The sequence below is a fragment of the Ambystoma mexicanum genome, chromosome 4q (assembly GCF_040938575.1).
Source record: "Ambystoma mexicanum isolate Mex_15411 chromosome 4q, UKY_AmexF1_1, whole genome shotgun sequence".
Classification (NCBI taxonomy): Eukaryota; Metazoa; Chordata; class Amphibia; order Caudata; family Ambystomatidae; genus Ambystoma; species Ambystoma mexicanum.
Genome location: NC_090928.1, coordinates 1,306,624,844 through 1,306,631,231, shown reverse-complemented (window position 1 = coordinate 1,306,631,231; position 6,388 = coordinate 1,306,624,844).

Below are 6,388 nucleotides of genomic sequence, written 5' to 3'. Positions count from 1 at the left end.
CGACACACGCGACGCCCACCTTATCAAGCCCTCGGTACGGGCACATTTGTGGGAGCGCGGTGGGGGGCCCATCCCCCACCAGAAAAAAAAATGTTTTCTCTTCATTTTCCCTCACCCGCCCTCACCAACCCTCAGGGGCATTTTACATACTGCTGGGCATTCTGAACCACCGAAGGACACTGCAAGAAGACACAGCAGAGGTCTCGTGTCTTTCTCCTGCTACTTAATGCTGGTGCCAAGCCACTATCCTCCAAGCTGCCAAGACACATCAGCAAAGGGCCATCTACCTTCTACTGAGGTAAGGGAGACTCAGCACATGCCTGCCCAAATCGGCCCTCACATCCACTCACAATGGCAACTGGCCTGTCTACTCCTAGGCCCGGCACGCCTTCAAGAATCGCAGCCACCCTATCACCAACAACGTCACACACGCGGTCATAGGGAGGAACCACAATGGTGTTCGGTCCTTTCGACCCATACACCCATCCCGTGTCAGTTGGTCCCCGGTGGTAGTTATGGATCCAAAAATTTGAGATGGCCATGGACTGCAAGGATGTCACCAGGCCTAGGAAAATGAGGTTGCACCTCCTACTCAATGTGGGTGACAAAGTTTTGCCCATATTCAATTCACTTGTAATCGCAGATGGCTCAGACGTCTACCAGCTAACCAAAGACGCTCTCACAGCCCAATTCATGCCTCAACTAAACCCAGACTATGAAACGTTCATTTTCTGCACCACCATCCAGCTGGAAGACAAGACACTTGACGCTTAACACACAAAGCTCAGGAAACTCACAATCTCATGTGAATTTGACGATGTTGAAAAAGAAATCTGACGACAAATCATCAACGGAATACATTCGGAAAAACTGCGCAGGATGGTGTTAAGCGAGAAGGGCATCTCGCTAGCCAGGATGCTCCAAAGAAGAACTGTGGTGAACGAACGCATGAGCATCAAGAGACACACCAGGAAGTCCAAACACCGGGTCAGCGATCATGTAATAATGGTGCAAAACCCGTCCAAGTTGAAGCTGGACACGCAGTACGACTCTGTCCCATGGACCATAATCCAAAAGCGTGGTACCATGATAACAGCCACAAGGGGCCAAAAACAGATCACCAGGAACGCCTCATGGTTCAAGAAGGTGCCACGACAACTGTGGACCGATGGAGACCAGCAACCCTCGGAAGAGACAGATTTGTAAATCGAGGACGAGTACCGTCAGCTGGAGGGGGAAGCGGGCGTGAACTGTGGAATGGACGAGCTGCCGAGCGAACCAGGGGAGACCCACTCAAATAACGAAGGTGAGCCGCAACTAAATGAGAGTCAGAGGACAGCCCCCAGAGGTGGGCGCTATGCCCTTAGAACTGCACCGAAACCTCCAGAAAGACTAAAAGACTATGGGGATCATTCCAAGGTTGGAGGTAAGTAACGGTCCTTACCGGCATGGCGTAAATAGTGCATCTGTGCAGTCATCCGTCCGCTAATAGAGGACTATTATGACTTTGCGTGCACAAGCTTTGAGCCATGCCGGTAAGGGCATTACCGCCATGCCTTCAAAGGCACGAAATATGCCCTTAGCGGCATCATGCTTAGCGCAGATGACACTATCGTCATAAACCAATGTAGCAATAGCGATGACCGTAATTAGCGGTCACTGTTAATAACGGTCACCGTAAATAAGCGGAACCGGAAGTAGCGTCATCGCACAGGAACGGGAAGGAGCACAGCGGCCATCTTTAAAAACACAATCCATTGCCATCCTCACCACACAGGACCTGTGGTACTCTGCTGTTTGTCTGAATAACTTCTCAAAACACACCACAATGCCCAAGGCCCTTAAGAAGGGAGCTGCCCGCCAGCGCAATGAGAGATTTAACGAGGATGAGCTGGAGATGCTGGCCGGGACACTGCAGGAGCATGCTGGGATAGTCTTTGCTAACAACATGAAGAGGGAGACAATTTTGAAAAAAAACGAGATCTGGGCACTTGTTGCTCAGAAAGTCAGTGCTGTTGGAAACACCCCACGCACCTTCAAAGACTGTCGCAAGCGCTGGGATGACCTGCGACTCAGAGTTAGAAATATACTCTCAGTTAACTGGAGCCAGGCAATGGCAACAGGAGGAGGTCCCAGCTCACCCATCAAGCTGACCCCATGGGAGGACATCTGTGCCAGCATGATCGGAATGGAGGGGATAGACGGTGTTGGCGAGATGGAGTGTGGCGCCACAACATCGGCCGATGGAGGTGAGTGTCCTAGGAAAACACTGTAATGCAGAGTCTGATGAAAGTCAACCAATATGTCAGTCTAAAGAATCAAGCCATGGTCCAACACACACACTCCCAGCAAAGTAGGCGGACGCATCACAGACACATGCAAATGCCTGCTGCAAGGCAATTCCGTACCTGACACATACGACACAAAGATGTAAATGCCATGAGTCACACAGCGTGCAGGCCCCAAATAATATGCATGTCAGATAGCATAGCTCTAGGGTAACATGAGTGACGCCGACGCATGCCTGCATAACCCACCCATGTATCAAACAACATGCTCATCCAAACACAAATGCCTATTACCCTCAATTGTGTGGGTGATCAATTGTCCCAATTTATGTATGATTCCTATCAAAACATTACTCATGCCGTCCCTCTCTCCGACCCCCCACTGGCTCTGACCATGACAGCGATGGGCAGGACACAACCCCTGCAAAGACCACACCCCGGAAGAGGTCCCGGGATGACGCCAACCACCCCTCGACCTCGAAGGGACAACCCAGGGGCTGCTGTGCACCACCAGGCAAGACACCCCAGGTTGCCACTACACCTTTGCTGCCAAGGGACGTAGAGGCTGAAGCATAAACACCCATTGGCCAGCCTGAGGAATCAGGTGATGCACAACACTCTGAGGAGTCCAGTCTGGCTGGGGAGGTGGCAGCCACAGCACCCCAGGCTGTGGAGGACCCTCAGGATGAAGTATGGGTGCCCCTTGAGGACGATGCATCAGAAGTCATCCGCACTCCCAGTCCACCGGCATCCCCCCAAATATTTTCCCTTGAAACTGACCACACCAACACCCCAGAGTAGTCTGTGCAGGAGCAAATGGAGGGACACTTCAGTCCCATTTTGCCGAGTACTGAGGCTGAGCAGGCTGAGCAGGACAGCCGGGAACCATCAACCTCCACTGGTGCACCTGCACAGCTGCAGCGGTCCGAACAGCTGACTGCCCTAGTGCGGCAGTTTATAGAGGACAACAGATTGGCTACGCAGGAGTGGCGGGAGGACATTGCCTCTGTAGGCAGGTCCATCTCGGAGAACACTGCCTCCATGGGCAAAATATTTGCCGAAAACAGCAGCCGCCTCTGCGAGGAGGTCTCCGCCCTCCACCAGGTACTCGGCCGCATAGCCGATGCCATGGAGGCAGGGCATCCGGCTACCCGATTCGAGTAGGCGACAACACCTTCATCGTCGAGCTCGACCCAGACGAGCCCGCTCTGCAGGTCAGCACGTACCCTGCGCCGACAAGACATGCTGCCACCTGGACCAGGGAGTGCGAATTGATAGTCAGGGCAGCCTCATGTAGGCATTGGAGACTTGATGGGACATGTGTGGGGGAGTTGTGGGGGGAGGGGGAGGGAGGTGAGGGTGTGTGGGGGAGTTGTGGGGGAAGGGGGAGGGAGGTGAGTGTGTGTGTGGGAGTTGTGGGGCGAGGGGGAGGGGGTGAGGGTGTGTGGGGGAGTTGTGGGGGGAGGGGGTGAGGGTGTGTGGGGGAGTTGTGGGGGAGGGGAAGGGGGGTGAGGGTGTGTGGGGGAGTTGTGGGGTAAGGGGGAGGGAGGTGAGAGTGTGTGGGGGAGTTGTGGGGGGAGGGGGAGGGGGTGAGGGTGTGGGGGGGAGTTGTGGGGGAAGGGGGAGGGAGGTGAGAGTGTGTGGGGGAGTTGTGGGGGAAGGGGGAGGGAGGTGAGGGTGTGTGGGGGAGTTGTGGGGGAGGGAGGGGGGTGAGGGTGTGTGGGGGAGTTGTGGGGGGAGGGGGAGGGGGTGAGGGTGTGTGGGGGAGTTTTGGGGGAGCGGGAGGGGGGTGAGGATGGTGGAGGGTTTTTGCACTTTCGTTATCATAGTTATATTTAATACACCCGTTGTGTGAAAAGCAAGACCTGAGTGGACATTCATCATTGCTAATGTGGTCTAGCTCGGAGGTAACGGCGAAGAAGCGCCTGAGGTTTAGGGCAGTGGAACGTCTGGGAATAAACCCTGATTGGTCTGGGTGGACCAGTTTAGTCATATATGGGTTCAGTTTGTTGGTTATGGCCTTGGCGAAGATCTTTGTGTAGACATTGACGAGGGACAGCGGTCTGTATGGGGAAGGGGAATGTGGAGGCTTATGTGGTTTTAGCAGAACGATGATGATGGCTTCTCTCATCGTCGGAGGGAGCATTGCAGATTGAAGTGATTCCTCCCATACCTCTACGAGCCGTGGGGCCAGTTCGTCTAAAAGGATTTTGCAGAGGTCTGCCGGTAGTCCGTCCGACCCTGGTGCTCTACCCGCCTTAAGGTCTTTAATTGCTTGCTGTATGTCTTCTAAGGTTAGTGGTAGATCCATGATGGCGCTTTCTTCTCGAGTGAGCTTGGGGTGTGGGAAGGAATCCAGGTACTCCCGCAGTTCCTCTGCTGATACTTGGTCCGAGTTTGTGTAGCGCTTGCTGTAGACTTCCCTGAATACCTCGTTCACCTTCAGTTGGTCTACATGTGTCGTGCCTTGTTCGTCTGTAATACTAGTGATTTGTCTGTGTCCCTGTTCTGTCTTGACCAGGTTGGACAGCAGCTTGCCGGATTTGTTGCCCTCTCCGTATTTCTTAGATTTAATTGGTTGCGTTGTGTACCAGACCTCTTGTTCTGCTAGTGTTGTGAATTTGGCAAGGTCTTCATGTAGTGTGGCCAGTGTTGAGGTTTCTGGTAGTCTTGTATATGCTGTCTCGGATTCTTTAATGTGGACTTCTGCTAGGGCTAGCTGGGTGCGTATGTCTTTCAGCGTGCCATGGGCCTTAGATATCATTAGGTGCCCCCTTAGCCACGCTTTAAAGTATTCCCAGATTCTGTGGTGTGATTTCACAGAGTTTTGATTCCAGACGAAGAAGTCCTGCACTTCGAAACAGAGTGCTTCGTGGATTGAGACATCACGTAGGAGGTCAGGGGGCATTCTCCATAGGTGTCGTTCTGGTGTGGGTGACCCGATCTGGATGTCCAGTACCACTGGTGAGTGGTCCGAGAGTGTTCTTGGTAGTATAGTGCATTCCTATAGTCCCGAGATATAGCTCGCAGAGCAGAGCCAATAGTCGATCCTGGAGCTCGACCCGTGGACATATGAATGAAATGTGTAGTCTCTGGTATTGGGATGCATTTCCCTCCAGGCATCTGCAAGTGGTAGAGAACAACATGGCCTGTTTTATTGTGAGTGCTGCTTTGGAGTTCGTTTGCGGCACCATGGATGTCATGTCTACTGTGGGGTCCAGTATAGTATTGAAGTCCCCTCCCCATATTACTCTTGTTTCCTCTGTAGGGGACATCAGGTTCACAATCTGTTGATAGAACTCTGGTGTATCGCCATTGGGACCGTATGTATTTATGATAATTAGTTCCTGGCCATGCAGCGAGCCACATACTATTATGTATCTTCCATATATGACTAGTTTAGTTTTTTGCACTTGGAATCCCAGTTTGCTGTGTATCAGTGTCAGACTCCCCTTGACTGCGATGAGTAATTTGTCGTGAACACCTGTGGTCCCGAATCACGGCCTAGTGAGTTGGTCATTTGCTCCATGGTATGGGTTTCTTGTAACAGTTTAATATCTTTTCTGTGCCAACTGGCATATGCCACTATTTTCCTGGCCTTGATTGGGTTCAGGATACCTCTCACATTCCATGATAAAAGTCTGGTGCTTCTGGTCATTTGTTGATGTGCCATTCGTGTAGAATCAGTATTGTGTTCCTTATTGCTTCCATTCTGTGATAGTCTACTTCCCGTTGCAGCCATGCCAGGTATTTCTCTTTATTATAACAACACTTATTAACTTTACAAACATTTTCACAACGTAACTTTGTCATATACCGGCAACTGGCCAGTATTCTTCCCCTTCCCCAGCCCTCACCTTCCCCCCAATCGGGTGGTGTATCCCAAAAAACCATCTGCAACTTTGCAATAGAGAACTGGGGTGGCGGAGTGGGACCGTGTGGACCCGACCCAGTATGGGGCCGCGGCTTCAATTGGCTTGTAGATTGGCGTGCTGCTGATGTGTGATTTGTAGACCTTCTGGGGTTTTTCTTCTCTCCTTGTATCTTTAGTTAGGGTTGTGTGTTTCAGGTTTCGTTAGGTGCTTCCGGAATGTGGCGTT